Raw genomic sequence first — 24,338 nt, 5'->3', positions numbered from 1 at the left:
GATGCCACCTTTCCAACAAGTCAGTTCATAAAATTCCTGCCTTGCTAGAGCTGCCCCCGGGCAACTGGTAAGTGCTGTTATTGTGAAGTTGAAACGTCTAGGAGCAACAACGGCTCGACCGTGAAGTGGTAGGCCACACAAGCTCACAGAACGGGACCGCCGTGTGCTGAAGCATTGCGCGTAAAAAGCACCTGTCCTCGGTTGCAATACTCCACTACTGAGTTACAAACTACCTCTGGAAGCAACGAATATGTTTTATTCTGTACAGCCGTCCTTCTTTTCACTCTGTTAATTAGGTTAGTATTGTGGAGTAACTACAATGTTGTTGATCCATCCTCAGTTAGTATTGTGGAGTAACTACAATGTTTTTGATCCCATCCTCAGTTCTCTCCTTTCACAGCCATGAAACTCTGTAACTGTTTTAAAGTCCCCATTGGCTTCACTGAGCGGTTTCCTTCCTCTCCGGCAACTGAGTAAGGAAGGATGCCTGTATCTTCGTAGTGACTGGGTGTATTGATACACCATCCAAAGTTAGGAAGGGTGTCTGTATCTTCGTAGTGACTGGGTGTATTGATACACCATCCAAAGTTAGGAAGGGTGTCTGTATCTTCGTAGTGACTGGGTGTATTGATACACCATCCAAAGTTAGGAAGGGTGTCTGTATCTTCGTAGTGACTGGGTGTATTGATACACCATCCAAAGTTAGGAAGGGTGTCTGTATCTTCGTAGTGACTGGGTGTATTGATACACCATCCAAAGTTAGGAAGGGTGTCTGTATCTTCGTAGTGACTGGGTGTATTGATACACCATCCAAAGTTAGGAAGGGTGCCTGTATCTTCGTAGTGACTGGGTGTATTGATACACCATCCAAAGTTAGGAAGGGTGCCTGTATCTTCGTAGTGACTGGGTGTATTGATACACCATCCAAAGTTAGGAAGGGTGTCTGTATCTTCGTAGTGACTGGGTGTATTGATACACCATCCAAAGTTAGGAAGGGTGTCTGTATCTTCGTAGTGACTGGGTGTATTGATACACCATCCAAAGTTAGGAAGGGTGCCTGTATCTTCGTAGTGACTGGGTGTATTGATACACCATCCAAAGTTAGGAAGGGTGTCTGTATCTTCGTAGTGACTGGGTGTATTGATACACCATCCAAAGTTAGGAAGGGTGTCTGTATCTTCGTAGTGACTGGGTGTATTGATACACCATCCAAAGTTAGGAAGGGTGTCTGTATCTTCGTAGTGACTGGGTGTATTGATACACCATCCAAAGTTAGGAAGGGTGTCTGTATCTTCGTAGTGACTGGGTGTATTGATACACCATCCAAAGTTAGGAAGGGTGTCTGTATCTTCGTAGTGACTGGGTGTATTGATACACCATCCAAAGTTAGGAAGGGTGTCTGTATCTTCGTAGTGACTGGGTGTATTGATACACCATCCAAAGTTAGGAAGGGTGCCTGTATCTTCGTAGTGACTGGGTGTATTGATACACCATCCAAAGTTAGGAAGGGTGTCTGTATCTTCGTAGTGACTGGGTGTATTGATACACCATCCAAAGTTAGGAAGGGTGTCTGTATCTTCGTAGTGACTGGGTGTATTGATACACCATCCAAAGTTAGGAAGGGTGCCTGTATCTTCGTAGTGACTGGGTGTATTGATACACCATCCAAAGTTAGGAAGGGTGCCTGTATCTTCGTAGTGACTGGGTGTATTGATACACCATCCAAAGTTAGGAAGGGTGTCTGTATCTTCGTAGTGACTGGGTGTATTGATACACCATCCAAAGTTAGGAAGGGTGTCTGTATCTTCGTAGTGACTGGGTGTATTGATACACCATCCAAAGTGTAATTAATAACTTCACCTCAAAGGGAAATTCAATGTCTTCTTTTTTTATTTTATTTTTTACCCATCTACCATCTAGGTGACGTTCTCCACTAGGCAAAAACAACCTGTTCTTTGTGGTTGAATCTATGTTTGAAATTCACTGCTCCACTGAGGGACCTGACGGATAATTGTATGTGTGGGGTACGGAGATGAGCTAGTCATTTATTTTCCGCACACATAGAGTCCATGCAATTTATTATGTGATTTGTTAAGTACATTTTTGTACTCCTGAATTTATTTAGGCTTTGCCATAACAAAGGGGTTGAATACTTATTGACTCAAGACATTTCAGATTTTAATTTATGATTAATTAGGGGAGAGGGGAGACCAGAGGAGAGACCAGAGGAGAGAGGAGAGGAGAGACCAGAGGAGAGAGGAGAGACCAGAGGAGAGAGGAAAGACCAGAGGAGAGAAAAGATGAAAGTCCAGAGGGGAGAGGAGAGGAGAGACCAGAGGAGAGAGGAGAGACCAGAGGAGAGAGTCTGTATCTTCGTAGTGACTGGTTCATTCTGGAGAACAACATGATGTGTCTCTCCACGAAGCATCTGACTATCTGCACAAAACCATGAAATCATTCTGTGTAGTCTACTTTGATATTATGGGATGTTGTGTGTAACAGTAACAAACAAGTCCACTTTATTTACATTTTAAATGCAGGCTGTAAAGAGTAAAGTTACCAATACTGTATCCACCCGGACTATCTGCATTGACCCAACTCTTGTCTCATCACATACACTGCTGTTACTGTCTATTATCTATCCTGTTGCTTAGTCACTTTATCCCTATATGTTAACCAAATACTGTATCCACCCGGACTATCTGCATTGACCCAACTCTTGTCTCATCACATACACTGCTGTTACTGTCTATTATCTATCCTGTTGCTTAGTCACTTTATCCCTATATGTACATATCTACCTCAACTACCTCGTACCACTACACATTGACTCAGTACTGGTACCCAGTGTATTCAGTCATGTTATTACCTCGTACCCCTGCACATTGACTCAGTACTGGTACCCAGTGTATACAGCCATGTTATTACCTTGTACCCCTGCACATTGACTCAGTACTGGTACCCAGTGTATACAGCCATGTTATTACCTTGTACCCCTGCACATTGACTCGGTACTGGTACTTCCTGTATATAGCCACGCTATTACCTTGTACCCCTGTACATTATTCAGTCATGTTATTACCTCGTACCCCTGCACATTGACTCAGTACTGGTACTTCCTGTATATAGCCATGCTATTACCTCGTACCCCTGTACATCGACTCAGTACTGGTACCCAGTGTATACAGCCATGTTATTACCTCATACCCCTGTACATTATACAGCCATGTTATTACCTCGTACCCCTGCACATTGACTCAGTACTGGTAGCCAGTGTATACAGCCATGTTATTACCTCGTACCCCTGTACATTATACAGCCATGTTATTACCTCGTACCCCTGCACATTGACTCAGTACTGGTAGCCAGTGTATACAGCCATGTTATTACCTCGTACCCCTGTACATTATACAGTCATGTTATTACCTCGTACCCCTGCACATTGACTCAGTACTGGTAGCCAGTGTATACAGCCATGTTATTACCTCATACCCCTGCACATTGACTCAGTACTGGTAGCCAGTGTATACAGCCATGTTATTACCTCGTACCCCTGTACATTATACAGCCATGTTATTACCTCGTACCCCTGCACATTGACTCAGTACTGGTAGCCAGTGTATACAGCCATGTTATTACCTCGTACCCCTGCACATTGACTCAGTACTGGTAGCCAGTGTATACAGCCATGTTATTACCTCATACCCCTGCACATTGACTCAGTACTGGTAGCCAGTGTATACAGCCATGTTATTACCTCGTACCCCTGTACATTATACAGCCATGTTATTACCTCGTACCCCTGCACATTGACTCAGTACTGGTAGCCAGTGTATACAGCCATGTTATTACCTCATACCCCTGCACATTGACTCAGTACTGGTAGCCAGTGTATACAGCCATGTTATTACCTCGTACCCCTGCACATTGACTCAGTACTGGTAGCCAGTGTATACAGCCATGTTATTACCTCATACCCCTGCACATTGACTCAGTACTGGTAGCCAGTGTATACAGCCATGTTATTACCTCGTACCCCTGCACATTGACTCAGTACTGGTAGCCAGTGTATACAGCCATGTTATTACCTCATACCCCTGCACATTGACTCAGTACTGGTAGCCAGTGTATACAGCCATGTTATTACCTCATACCCCTGTACATTATACAGCCAGGTTATTACCTCGTACCCCTGCACATTGACTCAGTACTGGTAGCCAGTGTATACAGCCATGTTATTACCTCGTACCCCTGCACATTGACTCAGTACTGGTAGCCGGTGTATACAGCCATGTTATTACCTCGTACCCCTGCACATTGACTCAGTACTGGTAGCCAGTGTATACAGCCATGTTATTACCTCGTACCCCTGCACATTGACTCAGTACTGGTAGCCAGTGTATACAGCCATGTTATTACCTCGTACCCCTGCACATTGACTCAGTACTGGTAGCCAGTGTATACAGCCATGTTATTACCTCATACCCCTGCACATTGACTCAGTACTGGTAGCCAGTGTATACAGCCATGTTATTACCTCGTACCCCTGCACATTGACTCAGTACTGGTAGCCAGTGTATACAGCCATGTTATTACCTCGTACCCCTGTACATTATACAGCCATGTTATTACCTCGTACCCCTATACATTATACAGCCATGTTATTACCTCGTACCCCTGCACATTGACTCAGTACTGGTAGCCAGTGTATACAGCCATGTTATTACCTCGTACCCCTGCACATTGACTCAGTACTGGTAGCCAGTGTATACAGCCATGTTATTACCTCGTACCCCTGTACATTGACTCAGTACTGGTAGCCAGTGTATACAGCCATGTTATTACCTCGTACCCCTGTACATTATACAGCCATGTTATTACCTCGTACCCCTGCACATTGACTCAGTACTGGTAGCCAGTGTATACAGCCATGTTATTACCTCGTACCCCTGCACATTGACTCAGTACTGGTATATTATACAGCCATGTTATTACCTCGTACCCCTGTACATTATACAGCCATGTTATTACCTCGTACCCCTGCACATTGACTCAGTACTGGTAGCCAGTGTATACAGCCATGTTATTACCTCATACCCCTGCACATTGACTCAGTACTGGTATATTATACAGCCATGTTATCGTTATTCATTGTGGATTTATTCCTTGTGTCACTATCTTCTATAATTAAAAAAAATGTTGTTTTACGAAGCATGTGACCAATACATTGGATTGGATTGGTTCTCTACACCTGTTGTTTTACGAAGCATGTGACCAATACATTGGATTGGATTGGTTCTCTACCCTGTTGTTTTACGAAGCATGTGACCAATACATTGGATTGGATTGGTTCTCTACACCTGTTGTTTTACGAAGCATGTGACCAATACATTGGATTGGATTGGTTCTCTACACCTGTTGTTTTACGAAGCATGTGACCAATACATTGGATTGGATTGGTTCTCTACACCTGTTGTTTTACGAAGCATGTGACCAATACATTGGATTGGATTGGTTCTCTACACCTGTTGTTTTACGAAGCATGTGACCAATACATTGGATTGGATTGGTTCTCTACACCTGTTGTTTTACGAAGCATGTGACCAATACATTGGATTGGATTGGTTCTCTACACCTGTTGTTTTACGAAGCATGTGACCAATATATTGGATTGGATTGGTTCTCTACACCTGTTGTTTTACGAAGCATGTGACCAATATATTGGATTGGATTGGTTCTCTACCCTGTTGTTTTACGAAGCATGTGACCAATACATTGGATTGGATTGGTTCTCTACCCTGTTGTTTTACGAAGCATGTGACCAATACATTGGATTGGATTGGTTCTCTACCCTGTTGTTTTACGAAGCATGTGACCAATACATTGGATTGGATTGGTTCTCTACACCTGTTGTTTTACGAAGCATGTGACCAATACATTGGATTGGATTGGTTCTCTACACCTGTTGTTTTACGAAGCATGTGACCAATACATTGGATTGGATTGGTTCTCTACACCTGTTGTTTTACGAAGCATGTGACCAATACATTGGATTGGATTGGTTCTCTACCCTGTTGTTTTACGAAGCATGTGACCAATACATTGGATTGGATTGGTTCTCTACCCTGTTGTCTTACGAAGCATGTGACCAATACATTGGATTGGATTGGTTCTCTACACCTGTTGTTTTACGAAGCATGTGACCAATATATTGGATTGGATTGGTTCTCTACCCTGTTGTTTTACGAAGCATGTGACCAATACATTGGATTGGATTGGTTCTCTACACCTGTTGTTTTACGAAGCATGTGACCAATACATTGGATTGGATTGGTTCTCTACACCTGTTATTTTACGAAGCATGTGACCAATACATTGGATTGGATTGGTTCTCTACCCTGTTGTTTTACGAAGCATGTGACCATTACATTGGATTGGATTGGTTCTCTACACCTGTTGTTTTATGAAGCATGTGACCAATACATTGGATTGGATTGGTTCTCTACCCTGTTGTTTTACGAAGCATGTGACCAATACATTGGATTGGATTGGTTCTCTACACCTGTTGTTTTACGAAGCATGTGACCATTACATTGGATTGGATTGGTTCTCTACACCTGTTGTTTTACGAAGCATGTGACCAATATATTGGATTGGATTGGTTCTCTACACCTGTTGTTTTACGAAGCATGTGACCAATATATTGGATTGGATTGGTTCTCTACACCTGTTGTTTTACGAAGCATGTGACCAATATATTGGATTGGATTGGTTCTCTACACCTGTTGTTTTACGAAGCATGTGACCAATACATTGGATTGGATTGGTTCTCTACACCTGTTGTTTTACGAAGCATGTGACCAATACATTGGATTGGATTGGTTCTCTACACCTGTTGTTTTACGAAGCATGTGACCAATACATTGGATTGGATTGGTTCTCTACCCTGTTGTTTTACGAAGCATGTGACCAATACATTGGATTGGATTGGTTCTCTACACCTGTTGTTTTACGAAGCATGTGACCAATACATTGGATTGGATTGGTTCTCTACACCTGTTGTTTTACGAAGCATGTGACCAATACATTGGATTGGATTGGTTCTCTACACCTGTTGTTTTACGAAGCATGTGACCAATACATTGGATTGGATTGGTTCTCTACACCTGTTGTTTTACGAAGCATGTGACCAATACATTGGATTGGATTGGTTCTCTACACCTGTTGTTTTACGAAGCATGTGACCAATACATTGGATTGGATTGGTTCTCTACACCTGTTGTTTTACGAAGCATGTGACCAATATATTGGATTGGATTGGTTCTCTACACCTGTTGTTTTACGAAGCATGTGACCAATATATTGGATTGGATTGGTTCTCTACCCTGTTGTTTTACGAAGCATGTGACCAATACATTGGATTGGATTGGTTCTCTACCCTGTTGTTTTACGAAGCATGTGACCAATACATTGGATTGGATTGGTTCTCTACCCTGTTGTTTTACGAAGCATGTGACCAATACATTGGATTGGATTGGTTCTCTACACCTGTTGTTTTACGAAGCATGTGACCAATACATTGGATTGGATTGGTTCTCTACACCTGTTGTTTTACGAAGCATGTGACCATTACATTGGATTGGATTGGTTCTCTACACCTGTTGTTTTACGAAGCATGTGACCAATACATTGGATTGGATTGGTTCTCTACCCTGTTGTTTTACGAAGCATGTGACCAATACATTGGATTGGATTGGTTCTCTACCCTGTTGTTTTACGAAGCATGTGACCAATACATTGGATTGGATTGTTTCTCTACACCTGTTGTTTTACGAAGCATGTGACCAATACATTGGATTGGATTGGTTCTCTACCCTGTTGTTTTACGAAGCATGTGACCAATACATTGGATTGGATTGGTTCTCTACACCTGTTGTTTTACGAAGCATGTGACCAATACATTGGATTGGATTGGTTCTCTACACCTGTTGTTTTACGAAGCATGTGACCAATACATTGGATTGGATTGGTTCTCTACCCTGTTGTTTTACGAAGCATGTGACCAATACATTGGATTGGATTGGTTCTCTACCCTGTTGTTTTACGAAGCATGTGACCAATACATTGGATTGGATTGGTTCTCTACCCTGTTATTTTACGAAGCATGTGACCAATACATTGGATTGGATTGGTTCTCTACCCTGTTGTTTTACGAAGCATGTGACCAATACATTGGATTGGTTCTCTACACCTGTTGTTTTACGATGCATGTGACCAATACATTGGATTGGATTGGTTCTCTACCCTGTTGTTTTACGAAGCATGTGACCAATATATTGGATTGGATTGGTTCTCTACCCTGTTGTTTTACGAAGCATGTGACCAATACATTGGATTGGATTGGTTCTCTACCCTGTTGTTTTACGAAGCATGTGACAAATACATTGGATTGGATTGGTTCTCTACCCTGTTGTTTTACGAAGCATGTGACCAATACATTGGATTGGATTGGTTCTCTACACCTGTTGTTTTACGAAGCATGTGACCAATACATTGGATTGGATTGGTTCTCTACCCTGTTGTTTTACGAAGCATGTGACCAATACATTGGATTGGATTGGTTCTCTACCCTGTTGTTTTACGAAGCATGTGACCAATACATTGGATTGGATTGGTTCTCTACACCTGTTGTTTTACGAAGCATGTGACCAATACATTGGATTGGATTGGTTCTCTACCCTGTTGTTTTACGAAGCATGTGACAAATACATTGGATTGGATTGGTTCTCTACCCTGTTGTTTTACGAAGCATGTGACCAATATATTGGATTGGATTGGTTCTCTACCCTGTTGTTTTACGAAGCATGTGACAAATACATTGGATTGGATTGGTTCTCTACACCTGTTGTTTTACGAAGCATGTGACCAATACATTGGATTGGATTGGTTCTCTACCCTGTTGTTTTACGAAGCATGTGACAAATACATTGGATTGGATTGGTTCTCTACCCTGTTGTTTTACGAAGCATGTGACCAATACATTGGATTGGATTGGTTCTCTACCCTGTTGTTTTACGAAGCATGTGACAAATACATTGGATTGGATTGGTTCTCTACCCTGTTGTTTTACGAAGCATGTGACCAATACATTGGATTGGATTGGTTCTCTACCCTGTTGTTTTACGAAGCATGTGACAAATACATTGGATTGGATTGGTTCTCTACCCTGTTGTTTTACGAAGCATGTGACAAATACATTGGATTGGATTGGTTCTCTACCCTGTTGTTTTACGAAGCATGTGACCATTACATTGGATTGGATTGGTTCTCTACCCTGTTGTTTTACGAAGCATGTGACAAATACATTGGATTGGATTGGTTCTCTACCCTGTTGTTTTACGAAGCATGTGACAAATACATTGGATTGGATTGGTTCTCTACCCTGTTGTTTTACGAAGCATGTGACCAATATATTGGATTGGATTGGTTCTCTACCCTGTTGTTTTACGAAGCATGTGACCAATATATTGGATTGGATTGGTTCTCTACCCTGTTGTTTTACGAAGCATGTGACCAATATATTGGATTGGATTGGTTCTCTACCCTGTTGTTTTACGAAGCATGTGACCAATATATTGGATTGGATTGGTTCTCTACCCTGTTGTTTTACGAAGCATGTGACCAATACATTGGATTGGATTGGTTCTCTACCCTGTTGTTTTACGAAGCATGTGACCAATACATTGGATTGGATTGGTTCTCTACCCTGTTGTTTTACGAAGCATGTGACAAATACATTGGATTGGTTCTCTACCCTGTTGTTTTACGAAGCATGTGACAAATACATTGGATTGGTTCTCTACCCTGTTGTTTTACGAAGCATGTGACCAATACATTGGATTGGATTGGTTCTCTACCCTGTTGTTTTACGAAGCATGTGACAAATACATTGGATTGGTTCTCTACCCTGTTGTTTTACAAAGCATGTGACAAATACATTGGATTGGATTGGTTCTCTACCCTGTTGTTTTACGAAGCATGTGACAAATACATTGGATTGGATTGGTTCTCTACCCTGTTGTTTTACGAAGCATGTGACAAATACATTGGATTGGATTGGTTCTCTACCCTGTTGTTTTACGAAGCATGTGACCAATACATTGGATTGGATTGGTTCTCTACCCTGTTGTTTTACGAAGCATGTGACCAATACATTGGATTGGTTCTCTACACCTGTTGTTTTACGATGCATGTGACCAATACATTGGATTGGATTGGTTCTCTACCCTGTTGTTTTACGAAGCATGTGACCAATATATTGGATTGGATTGGTTCTCTACCCTGTTGTTTTACGAAGCATGTGACCAATACATTGGATTGGATTGGTTCTCTACCCTGTTGTTTTACGAAGCATGTGACAAATACATTGGATTGGATTGGTTCTCTACCCTGTTGTTTTACGAAGCATGTGACCAATACATTGGATTGGATTGGTTCTCTACACCTGTTGTTTTACGAAGCATGTGACCAATACATTGGATTGGATTGGTTCTCTACCCTGTTGTTTTACGAAGCATGTGACCAATACATTGGATTGGATTGGTTCTCTACCCTGTTGTTTTACGAAGCATGTGACCAATACATTGGATTGGATTGGTTCTCTACACCTGTTGTTTTACGAAGCATGTGACCAATACATTGGATTGGATTGGTTCTCTACCCTGTTGTTTTACGAAGCATGTGACAAATACATTGGATTGGATTGGTTCTCTACCCTGTTGTTTTACGAAGCATGTGACCAATATATTTGATTGGATTGGTTCTCTACCCTGTTGTTTTACGAAGCATGTGACAAATACATTGGATTGGATTGGTTCTCTACACCTGTTGTTTTACGAAGCATGTGACCAATACATTGGAATGGATTGGTTCTCTACCCTGTTGTTTTACGAAGCATGTGACAAATACATTGGATTGGATTGGTTCTCTACCCTGTTGTTTTACGAAGCATGTGACCAATACATTGGATTGGATTGGTTCTCTACCCTGTTGTTTTACGAAGCATGTGACAAATACATTGGATTGGATTGGTTCTCTACCCTGTTGTTTTACGAAGCATGTGACAAATACATTGGATTGGATTGGTTCTCTACCCTGTTGTTTTACGAAGCATGTGACAAATACATTGGATTGGATTGGTTCTCTACCCTGTTGTTTTACGAAGCATGTGACAAATACATTGGATTGGATTGGTTCTCTACCCTGTTGTTTTACGAAGCATGTGACCAATACATTGGATTGGATTGGTTCTCTACCCTGTTGTTTTACGAAGCATGTGACAAATACATTGGATTGGATTGGTTCTCTACCCTGTTGTTTTACGAAGCATGTGACAAATACATTGGATTGGATTGGTTCTCTACCCTGTTGTTTTACGAAGCATGTGACCAATATATTGGATTGGATTGGTTCTCTACCCTGTTGTTTTACGAAGCATGTGACCAATATATTGGATTGGATTGGTTCTCTACCCTGTTGTTTTACGAAGCATGTGACCAATATATTGGATTGAATTGGTTCTCTACCCTGTTGTTTTACGAAGCATGTGACCAATATATTGGATTGGATTGGTTCTCTACCCTGTTGTTTTACGAAGCATGTGACCAATACATTGGATTGGATTGGTTCTCTACCCTGTTGTTTTACGAAGCATGTGACCAATACATTGGATTGGATTGGTTCTCTACCCTGTTGTTTTACGAAGCATGTGACAAATACATTGGATTGGTTCTCTACCCTGTTGTTTTACGAAGCATGTGACAAATACATTGGATTGGTTCTCTACCCTGTTGTTTTACGAAGCATGTGACCAATACATTGGATTGGATTGGTTCTCTACCCTGTTGTTTTACGAAGCATGTGACAAATACATTGGATTGGTTCTCTACCCTGTTGTTTTACGAAGCATGTGACAAATACATTGGATTGGATTGGTTCTCTACCCTGTTGTTTTACGAAGCATGTGACAAATACATTGGATTGGATTGGTTCTCTACCCTGTTGTTTTACGAAGCATGTGACAAATACATTGGATTGGATTGGTTCTCTACCCTGTTGTTTTACGAAGCATGTGACCAATATATTGGATTGGATTGGTTCTCTACCCTGTTGTTTTACGAAGCATGTGACAAATATATTGGATTGGATTGGTTCTCTACCCTGTTGTTTTACGAAGCATGTGACCAATATATTGGATTGGATTGGTTCTCTAACCTGTTGTTTTACGAAGCATGTGACCAATATATTGGATTGGATTGGTTCTCTACCCTGTTGTTAGGGAGTTTCTGGTTAAAAAACTCTGGATATTCTTTTATTCCTCCCGTTTTTTTTCCCATAAATCCTGGTCGAAGGATTCCCAGGTGAAAGATTCACGTTCCTTATTCCCTCCTATACGAGAATCCTTCCAGAACAGAAATCCTTCCAGAACAGAAACTCTGAAAAAAACCTGTGAACTCTGGGAGAAGTTTTTGCAACCCTAGGTCCTGAACACACCATGAATACACCCAAGAGTGACACGGCTACAAGGTCTTTAAATTATATAAAGACAAAGACGCAATTAAAAACTGCACATTCCGAAACGAGTGAGATAATCAAGGGAAACGTAACTGTAAGCTCGTAACCAGCAGTGACTCCCTACCTGTAGTTGATGGGTGACCAGGATAATACTCTTCCCCTTCAGGGTCTTCTTGATACACTCCTCAAAGATGTGTTTCCCTACGTGGGCGTCCACCGCAGACAGAGGGTCGTCCAGCAGGATGATGTCTTTGTTGGAGTAGACCGCTCTGGCCAGGCTGATCCTCTGCTTCTGACCCCCAGACAGGTTCAGGCCTCGCTCACCTATCTACAGAACCAGCAATACAACCCAGTCAGAAGAGAACAGCTTCAGACATCCCTCATCTATCTACAGAACCAGCAATACAACCCAGTCAGTACAGAACAGGTTCAGACATCCCTCATCTAGCTACAGAACCAGCAATACAACCCAGTCAGTACAGAACAGGTTCAGATATCACTCACCTATCTACAGGACCTCATATATAATAGAGTTAAACAAGCTCTCCTATCTACAGACAAAACCCAGTGGGTTGCGTCCAGGTTCGGGCCCTGTTCATCTATCTACAGAGAAACCCGGACGCCACCGACTAGGTTTCGGCCCTGTTCATCTATCTACAGAGAAAACCCAGTCGGTAGCGTCCAGGTTCGGGCCCTGTTCATCTATCTACAGAGAAAACCCAGTCGGTAGCGTCCAGGTTCGGGCCCTGTTCATCTATCTACAGAGAAAACCCAGTCGGTAGCGTCCAGGTTCGGGCCCTGTTCATCTATCTACAGAGAAAACCCAGTCGGTAGCATCCAGGTTCGGGCCCTGTTCATCTATCTACAGAGAAAACCCAGTCGGTAGCATCCAGGTTCGGGCCCTGTTCATCTATCTACAGAGAAAACCCAGTCGGTAGCGTCCAGGTTCGGGCCCTGTTATTTGAAAATCAAAAGGCATTCTGAGCTCGAGCATCAAATGAACGACTCAAACCCTGGATATATGTGAGCCCTTACCTCAGTTTGATCGCCATAGGGAAGAATAGCCAGATCTGGTATCAGGCTACAGGCACTGATGACTTTGTCATACCTTTACGAATGACAGAAATGTGCAATAATAATTAAGACACTTCATTCAGGAGAACAACATGGGATATCAGGGATTCATTCAGGAAAACAACATGGGATATCAGGGATTCATTCAGGAGAACAACATGGGATATCAGGGATTCATTCTGGAGAACAACATGGGATATCAGGGATTCATTCTGGAGAACAACATGGTTATCAGGGATTCATTCATTCAGGAGAACAACATGGTTATCAGGGATACATTCTGGAGAACAACATGGTTATCAGGGATTCATTCTGGAGAACAACATGATTATCAGGGATTCATTCTGGAGAACAACATGGGGTATCAGGGATTCATTCTGGAGAACAACATGGGGTATCAGGGATTCATTCAGGAGAACAACATGGTTATCAGGGATTCATTCTGGAGAACAACATGGGATATCAGGGATTCATTCATTCAGGAGAACAACATGGGATATCAGGGATTCATTCTGGAGAACAACATGGTTATCAGGGATTCATTCATTCAGGAGAACAACATGGTTATCAGGGATACATTCTGGAGAACAACATGGTTATCAGGGATTCATTCTGGAGAACAACATGGTTATCAGGGATTCATTCTGGAGAACAACATGGGGTATCAGGGATTCATTCTGGAGAACAACATGGGGTATCAGGGATTCATTCAGGAGAACAACATGGTTATCAGGGATTCATTCTGGAGAACAACATGGTTATCAGGGATTCATTCTGGAGAACAACATGGTTATCAGGGATTCATTCAGGAGAACAACATGGTTATCAGGGATTCATTCAGGAGAACAACATGGTTATCAGGGATTCATTCTGGAGAACAACATGGGATATCAGGGATTCATTCAGGAGAACAACATGGGTTATCAGGGATTCATTCAGGAGAACAACATGGGGTATCAGGGATACATTCTGGAGAACAACATGGGTTATCAGGGATTCATTCAGGAGAACAACATGGGATATCAGGGATTCATTCTGGAGAACAACATGGGATATCAGGGATTCATTCTGGAGAACAACATGGTTATCAGGCATACATTCTGGAGAACAACATGGGATATCAGGGATTCATTCTGGAGAACAACATGGGATATCAGGGATTCATTCTGGAGAACAACATGGTTATCAGGGATTCATTCTGGAGAACAACATGGGATATCAGGGATTCATTCTGGAGAACAACATGGGATATCAGGGATTCATTCTGGAGAACAACATGGGATATCAGGGATTCATTCTGGAGAACAACATGGGATATCAGGGATTCATTCTGGAGAACAACATGGTTATCAGGGATTCATTCTGGAGAACAACATGGGATATCAGGGATTCATTCTGGAGAACAACATGGGATATCAGGGATTCATTCTGGACAACAACATGGGATATCAGGGATTCATTCTGGAGAACAACATGGTTATCAGGGATTCATTCTGGAGAACAACATGGTTATCGGGGATTCATTCAGAAGAACAACATGGGGTATCAGGGATACATTCTGGAGAACAACATGGTTATCAGGGATTCATTCTGGAGAACAACATGGTTATCAGGGATTCATTCTGGAGAACAACATGGTTATCAGGGATTCATTCAGGAGAACAACATGGGATATCAGGGATTCATTCTGGAGAACAACATGGGATATCAGGGATTCATTCTGGAGAACAACATGGGTTATCAGGGATTCATTCTGGAGAACAACATGGTTATCAGGGATTCATTCAGGTGAACAACATGGGTTATCAGGGATTCATTCAGGTGAACAACATGGGTTATCAGGGATTCATTCTGGAGAACAACATGGTTATCGGGGATTCATTCTGGAGAACAACATGGTTATCAGGGATTCATTCTGGAGAACAACATGGTTATCAGGGATTCATTCTGGAGAACAACATGGTTATCAGGGATTCATTCTGGAGAACAACATGGTTATCAGGGATTCATTCTGGAGAACAACATGGTTATCAGGGATTCATTCTGGAGAACAACATGGTTATCAGGGATTCATTCAGGAGAACAACATGGGTTATCAGGGATTAATTCTGGAGAACAACATCTGAGGGGTGATAGAGACTGGTTGGTACATCAGTAATACTATAGTATTTGAGGGGTGATAGAGACTGGTTGTAGTAATACTATAGTATCTGAGGGGTGATAGAGACTGGTTGTAGTAATACTATAGTATCTGAGGGGTGATAGAGACTGGTTGGTACATCAGTAATACTATAGTATCTGAGGGGTGATAGAGACTGGTTGGTACATCAGTAATACTATAGTATCTGAGGGGTGATGGAGACTGGTTGTTACATCAGAAGTAATTGGTTATCTGTTCGAGCCAGATGGCGTTGGAATGTGCTGAGTTGACAGGAGGAAGTCACGGGAGGTGATACGGGTGGAGAGTTTTGGATTAGCCATCAAGGGGATTGATGTTAGGTCAGGTTAACTGAAGGGAGACAGAATGGTTTATTAATCACTCCGTCTTCCTGTCGAACCGTAAAATATGTAAGGATTGGAGAGAAGGAGGATATACTGGTGGTGGAAACGTGTTCTCTGGATGCAGCTGTATCAACCCGTTGGGAAGAATTCAACTCTGTGAAGCTTTCCTTGTCCGTTGAGTCATTTACTCAGAGAGTTAGAACCTAACAATAGTAATATAACCTGGCCATGTAAAGTAAAGGAGAACAGACCACAGTAACATTACCTGGCCAGGTAAAGGAGAACAGACCATAGTAACATTACCTGGCCAGGTACAGTAAAGGAGAACAGACCATAGTAACATTACCTGGCCAGGTAAAGGAGAACAGACCATAGTAACATTACCTGGCCAGGTACAGTAAAGGAGAACAGACCATAGTAACATTACCTGGCCAGGTAAAGGAGAACAGACCATAGTAACATTACCTGGCCAGGTACATTAAAGGAGAACAGACCATAGTAACATTACCTGGCCAGGTACAGTAAAGGAGAACAGACCATAGTAACATTACCTGGCCAGGTACAGTAAAGGAGAACAGACCATAGTAACATTACCTGGCCAGGTACAGTAAAGGAGAACAGACCATAGTAACATTACCTGGCCAGGTAAAGGAGAACAGACCATAGTAACATTACCTGGCCAGGTACAGTAAAGGAGAACAGACCATAGTAACATTACCTGGCCAGGTACAGTAAAGGAGAACAGACCATAGTAACATTACCTGGCCAGGTACAGTAAAGGAGAACAGACCATAGTAACATTACCTGGCCAGGTAAAGGAGAACAGACCATAGTAACATTACCTGGCCAGGTAAAGGAGAACAGACCATAGTAACATTACCTGGCCAGGTAAAGGAGAACAGACCATAGTAACATTACCTGGCCAGGTAAAGGAGAACAGACCATAGTAACATTACCTGGCCAGGTAAAGGAGAACAGACCATAGTAACATTACCTGGCCAGGTACAGTAAAGGAGAACAGACCATAGTAACATTACCTGGCCAGGTACAGTAAAGGAGAACAGACCATAGTAACATTACATGGCCAGGTACAGTAAAGGAGAACAGACCATAGTAACATTACCTGGCCAGGTAAAGGAGAACAGACCATAGTAACATTACCTGGCTGGGTAAAGGAGAACAGACCATAGTAACATTACCTGGCCAGGTACAGTAAAGGAGAACAGACCATAGTAACATTACCTGGCTGGGTAAAGGAGAACAGACCATAGTAACATTACCTGGCCAGGTACAGTAAAGGAGAACAGACCATAGTAACATTACCTGGCCAGGTAAAGGAGAACAGACCACAGTAACATTACCTGACCAGGTAAAGTAAAGGAGAACAGACCACAGTAACATTACCTGGCCAGGTAAAGTAAAGGAGAACAGACCATAGTAACATTACCTGGCCAGGTAAAGGAGAACAGACCACAGTAACATTACCTGACCAGGTAAAGGAGAACAGACCACAGTAACATTACCTGGCCAGGTAAAGTAAAGGAGAACAGACCACAGTAACATTACCTGGCCAGGTACAGGAGAACAGACCACAGTAACATTACCTGACCAGGTACAGGAGAACAGACCACAGTAACATTACCTGGCCAGGTAAAGGAGAACAGACCACAGTAACATTACCTGGCCAGGTAAAGTAAAGGAGAACAGACCATAGTAACATTACCTGGCCAGGTAAAGGAGAACAGACCACAGTAACATTACCTGACCAGGTAAAGGAGAACAGACCACAGTAACATTACCTGGCCAGGTAAAGTAAAGGAGAACAGACCACAGTAACATTACCTGGCCAGGTACAGGAGAACAGACCACAGTAACATTACCTGACCAGGTACAGGAGAACAGACCACAGTAACATTACCTGGCCAGGTAAAGGAGAACAGACCACAGTAACATTACCTGGCCAGGTAAAGTAAAGGAGAACAGACCATAGTAACATTACCTGGCCAGGTAAAGTAAAGGAGAACAGACCATAGTAACATTACCTGGCCAGGTAAAGTAAAGGAGAACAGACCACAGTAACATTACCTGGCCAGGTAAAGTAAAGGAGAACAGACCATAGTAACATTACCTGACCAGGTAAAGTAAAGGAGAACAGACCATAGTAACATTACCTGGCCAGGTAAAGTAAAGGAGAACAGACCATAGTAACATTACCAGGCCAGGTAAAGTAAAGGAGAACAGACCATAGTAACATTCACCTGGCCAGGTAAAGGAGAACAGACCACAGTAACATTACCTGGCCAGGTAAAGTAAAGGAGAACAGACCACAGTAACATTACCTGGCCAGGTAAAGTAAAGGAGAACAGACCATAGTAACATTACCTGGCCAGGTAAAGGAGAACAGACCATAGTAACATTACCTGGCCAGGTAAAGTAAAGGAGAACAGACCATAGTAACATTACCTGGCCAGGTAAAGTAAAGGAGAACAGACCATAGTAACATTACCTGGCCAGGTAAAGGAGAACAGACCACAGTAACATTACCTGGCCAGGTAAAGTAAAGGGGAACAGACCACAGTAACATTACCTGGCCAGGTAAAGGAGAACAGACCACAGTAACATTACCTGGCCAGGTACAGTAAAGGAGAACAGTAACACTACCTGGTCTGGTTGAAGGGTTCCCCCATCAGGATATTGTCTTGGACCGTACCGTGGAAGATCCAGGCCTGCTGGGAAACGTAGGCAAACTCTCCGTCTGCTGTGACTGAACCATGCTGCAGGTGCATCTGGGGAACATATCACACAACACAAAACATTATTTAATACACTTTTTGGCAGAATCTTTGGATGAGACAATTCATTTGACCATGTCTGCCTCAGTCATAGTGATGCATGTATTCTCTGTGTTGTTTGTATCCGTGAACATGTAACTGATAAATGGTAACAAACACTTTGAACCTGTTCTAAGATGCTCGATATCAGCGATGTCTTCCCACTTCCCACGTTCCCACAGATACCAAGCAGGTTTCCCTAAAAAGGCAAACAGTCATCAGTAATCAATCACATAACTCCGACCTCTGCTAATCCCACCGAACTCTGACCCCGGCTTACCCCATCTTAACTCTGACCCCTGCTTACCTCATCTAACTCTGACCCCTGCTTACCTCATCTAACTCTGACCCCTGCTTACCTCATCTAACTCTGACCCCTGCTTACCTCATCTAACTCTGACCCCTGCTTACCTCATCTAACTCTGACCCCTGCTTAACCCATCTAACTCTGACCCCTGCTTAACCTATATTAACTCTGACCCCTGCTTACCTCATCTAACTCTGACCCCTGCTTAACCTATATTAACTCTGACCCCTGCTTAACCCACCTAACTCTGACCCATGCTTACCTCATCTAACTCTGACCCCTGCTTACCTCATCTAACTCTGACCCCTGCTTAACCCATCTAACTCTGACCCCTGCTTAACCTATATTAACTCTGACCCCTGCTTAACCCACCTAACTCTGACCCATGCTTACCTCATCTATTTCTGACCCCTGCTTACCTCATCTAACTCTGACCCCTGCTTAACCCATCTAACTCTGACCCCTGCTTAACCTATATTAATTCTGACCCCTGCTTACCTCATCTAACTCTGACCCCACTCACCCATTCTAACCCAATCAAAAGCCCTATCTAACCCAGACCCCGCTCACCCCATCTAACCCAATCAAAAGCATTATCTAACCCAGACCCCACTCATCCTATCTCACCCAATCAAAAGCCCTATCTAACCAGACCCCATCTCACCCAATCATAAACCCTATCTAACCCCAACCAGCACCTACCTTAGGCAGGTTGAAGGAGATGTTTCTCAGGGTGGGCTTGGCCTCGGTCTTGCCCGGTGTGTGAGTCCCGTTCTGGCCCTGTGGTTCCACCTTCCCTCCCTTCAGAGAGGCTGTGGTGCCTGGTGCCGTAGTGGTTGTCTGTCCTTCAGGCCTGGCCCAGGTGAATGTTGCTTTCTCCATGACCAGGGCCGAGGAGGACCCGTGTCTCTGGACCAGGTACGAGTCTGGGTTCTGTGTCATCAGCAGTTTCTACACACACACACACAGAGAGTGGACACGCACACACACGCACACACCCATACACAACCCCCCCCACACACACACAGAGTGGACACGCACACACACACACATACACAACCCCCCCCCCCCCCCCACACACACACACACACACACAGAGAGAGTGGACACGCACACACCCATACACAACCCCCCCCACACACACAGAGTGGACACGCACACACACACACATACACAACCCCCCCCCCACACACACACACACAAGCAGGCACACACACACACACACACACACACACACACAAACACATCCACCCCCCCACCCCCAGGCACACATGCAGGCACACACGCAGGCACACACACACACAAAAAATCACAAATGTAAACATGTAGATTTACACACATACAAAGTATACAAACCCACACACACACACACACACACACACACACACACACACACACACACACACACACACACACACACACACACACACACACACACACACACACACACACAGTAAACACACACACACAGTAAACACACAGAGCTTATCTTCATGATACAAAGAGACTGATAACAGAAATGCTTAGGACACATGTGCTTCATGATATACGGTAAGAGGATGAAGTTGATGATTGATAATGTTTTAAAGGAGAGGAGGCTCACCTTTAGCCGGGCTAGCGATACCAGTCCCTCGGCTATGGCTTTGACAGAGAACGGCAGCAAACCCAGGGAGAACCGCATGGAGTTAAAGATGGCGATTGTGGTAAAAGCCTGGTAAAAACAAGATGGTGATTAGGGTAACAGCCTGGTAAAAACAAGATGGCGATTAGGGTAACAGCCTGGTAAAAACAAGATGGCGATTAGGGTAACAGCCTGGTAAAAACAAGATGGCGATTAGGGTAACAGCCTGGTAAAAACAAGATGGCGATTAGGTATTAGGTCTAGGTATTAGGACTAGGTATTAGGACCAGGTATTAGGACCAGGTATTAGGACCAGGTATTAGGTCTAGGTATTAGGACCAGGTATTAGGACCAGGTATTAGGACCAGGTATTAGGTCTAGGTATTAGGACCAGGTATTAGGGCCAGGTATTAGGACCAGGTATTAGGTCTAGGTATTAGGACTAGGTATTAGGTCTAGGTATTAGGTCTAGGTATTAGGACTAGGTATTAGGACCAGGTATTAGGACTAGGTCTAGGTATTAGGACTAGGTATTAGGACTAGGACTAGGTATTAGGACTAGGTATTAGGACTAAGTCTAGGTATTAGGACTAGGTATTAGGTCTAGGTATTAGGACTAGGTATTAGGACTAGGTCTAGGTATTAGGACTAGGTATTAGGTCTAGGTATTAGGACTAGGTATTAGGTCTAGGTATTAGGTCTAGGTATTAGGACCAGGTATTAGGTCTAGGTATTAGGACCAGGTATTTTGACCAGGTATTAGGACTAGGTATTAGGACTAGGTATTAGGACCAGGTATTAGGACTAGGTATTAGGACTAGGTCTAGGTATTAGGACTAGGTATTAGGACTAGGACTAGGTATTAGGTCTAGGTATTAGGACTGGGTATTAGGACTAGGACCAGGTATTAGGACTAGGACTAGGTATTAGGCCTAGGACTAGGTATTAGGTCTAGGTATTAGGACTAGGACTAGGTATTAGGTCTAGGTATTAGGACTAGGTATTAGGACTAGGACCAGGTATTAGATCTAGGTATTAGGACTAGGTATTAGGACTAGGTATTAGGTCTAGGTATTAGGTCTAGGTCTAGGTATTAGGACTAGGTATTAGGACTAGGTATTAGGACTAGGACTAGGTATTAGATCTAGGTATTAGGACTAGGTATTAGGACTAGGTATTGGGTCTAGGTATTAGGACTAGGTATTAGATCTAGGTATTAGGACTAGGTATTAGGACTAGGTATTGGGTCTAGGTATTAGGACTAGGTATTAGGACTAGGACTAGGTATTAGGTCTAGATATTAGGACTAGGTATTAGGACTAGGTATTAGGACTAGGTATTAGGACTAGGACTAGGTATTAGGTCTAGGTATTAGGTCTAGGTATTAGGACAAGGTCTAGGTATTAGGACTAGGTATTAGGACCAGGTATTAGGACCAGGTATGAGGACTAGGTATTAGGTCTAGGTATTAGGACTAGGTATTAGGTCTAGGTATTAGGACTAGGTATTAGGAATAGGTATTAGGACTAGGACTAGGTATTAGGACTAGGTATTAGGACTAAGTCTAGGTATAGTGACTAGGTATTAGGTCTAGGTATTAGGACTAGGTATTAGGACTAGGTCTAGGTATTAGGACTAGGTATTAGGTCTAGGTATTAGGACTAGGTATTAGGACTAGGTATTAGGTCTAGGTATTAGGACTAGGTATTAGGACTAGGTATTAGGACTAGGTATTAGGTCTAGGTATTAGAACCAGGTATTAGGACTAGGTATTAGGACTAGGTATTAGGAATAGGTATTAGGACTAGGTATTAGGTCTAGGTATTAGGACAAGGTATTAGGACTAGGTTCTAGGACTAGGCATTGGGTATACTACTCACTTCCGAGGAGCTTAGAGGCAGGCCCAGCAGGGTGTGGACCACGAAGGTGAGGATGGTTGCCATGGTGGGGATGATGGTTGTGATGGAGGAGTTGATACTCTGGATGTAGCCAGCCATCTCCAGCAGCTGCTTCTCATTCTTCCTGATGTCTGATGGGGAAACACAGGACGGCAGATATGGAATGTGTCCAAAATGGATCCCTATTCCCTTTATATGGCACTATATCCAAACACACTGTATACACTGTACACAACGCTCTAGTAAAGATTTATACCAAATGTTCTAGAACTCTAATAATATACTAGTATGTACAGTGACTCTAGAACTCTAATAATATACTAGTATGTACAGTGACTATAGAACTCTAATAATATACTAGTATGTACAGTGACTATAGAACTCTAATGATATAGAACTCTAATAATATACTAGTATATACAGTGACTATAGAACTCTAATAATATACTAGTATATACAGTGACTATAGAACTCTAATAATATACTAGTATGTACAGTGACTATAGAACTCTAATGATATACTAGTATGTACAGTGACTATAGAACTCTAATAATATACTAGTATATACAGTGACTATAGAACTCTAATAATATACTAGTATGTACAGTGACTATAGAACTCTAATGATATACTAGTATGTACAGTGACTATACAACTCTAATAATATACTAGTACGTACAGTGACTATAGAACTCTAATAATATACTAGTATATACAGTGACTATAGAACTCTAATAATATACTAGTATGTACAGTGACTATAGAACTCTAATAATATACTAGTATGTACAGTGACTATAGAACTCTAATGATATAGAACTCTAATAATATACTAGTATATACAGTGACTATAGAACTCTAATAATATACTAGTATATACAGTGACTATAGAACTCTAATAATATACTAGTATGTACAGTGACTATAGAACTCTAATGATATACTAGTATGTACAGTGACTATAGAACTCTAATAATATACTAGTACGTACAGTGACTATAGAACTCTAATAATATACTAGTATATACAGTGACTATAGAACTCTAATAATATACTAGTATGTACAGTGACTATAGAACTCTAATGATATACTAGTATGTACAGTGACTATAGAACTCTAATAATATACTAGTACGTACAGTGACTATAGAACTCTAATAATATACTAGTATATACAGTGACTATAGAACTCTAATAATATACTAGTATGTACAGTGACTATAGAACTCTAATAATATACTAGTATATACAGTGACTCTAGAACTCTAATAATATACTAGTATGTACAGTGACTATAGAACTCTAATAATATACTAGTATATACAGTGACTCTAGAACTCTAATAATATACTAGTATATACAGTGACTCTAGAACTCTAATAATATACTAGTATGTACAGTGACTATAGAACTCTAATAATATACTAGTATGTACAGTGACTATAGAACTCTAATGATATAGAACTCTAATAATATACTAGTATATACAGTGACTATAGAACTCTAATAATATAGAACTCTAATAATATAC

The 24,338-nt window shown here is 42.1% G+C and overlaps 1 pseudogene; it reads right to left on the bottom strand.

Annotated features, from left to right (window-relative positions):
• LOC116371862 (multidrug resistance-associated protein 9-like) overlaps nucleotides 1-24,338 on the bottom strand; it is a 96,598-nt pseudogene that overhangs the window by 1,891 nt on the left and 70,369 nt on the right.

The sequence above is a fragment of the Oncorhynchus kisutch genome, unplaced genomic scaffold (genome assembly GCF_002021735.2).
Source record: "Oncorhynchus kisutch isolate 150728-3 unplaced genomic scaffold, Okis_V2 scaffold3788, whole genome shotgun sequence".
Taxonomy (NCBI): Eukaryota; Metazoa; Chordata; class Actinopteri; order Salmoniformes; family Salmonidae; genus Oncorhynchus; species Oncorhynchus kisutch.
The sequence above is the reverse complement of the archived record's forward strand: the minus strand, read 5'-3'. Positions and strand labels throughout refer to the sequence as shown.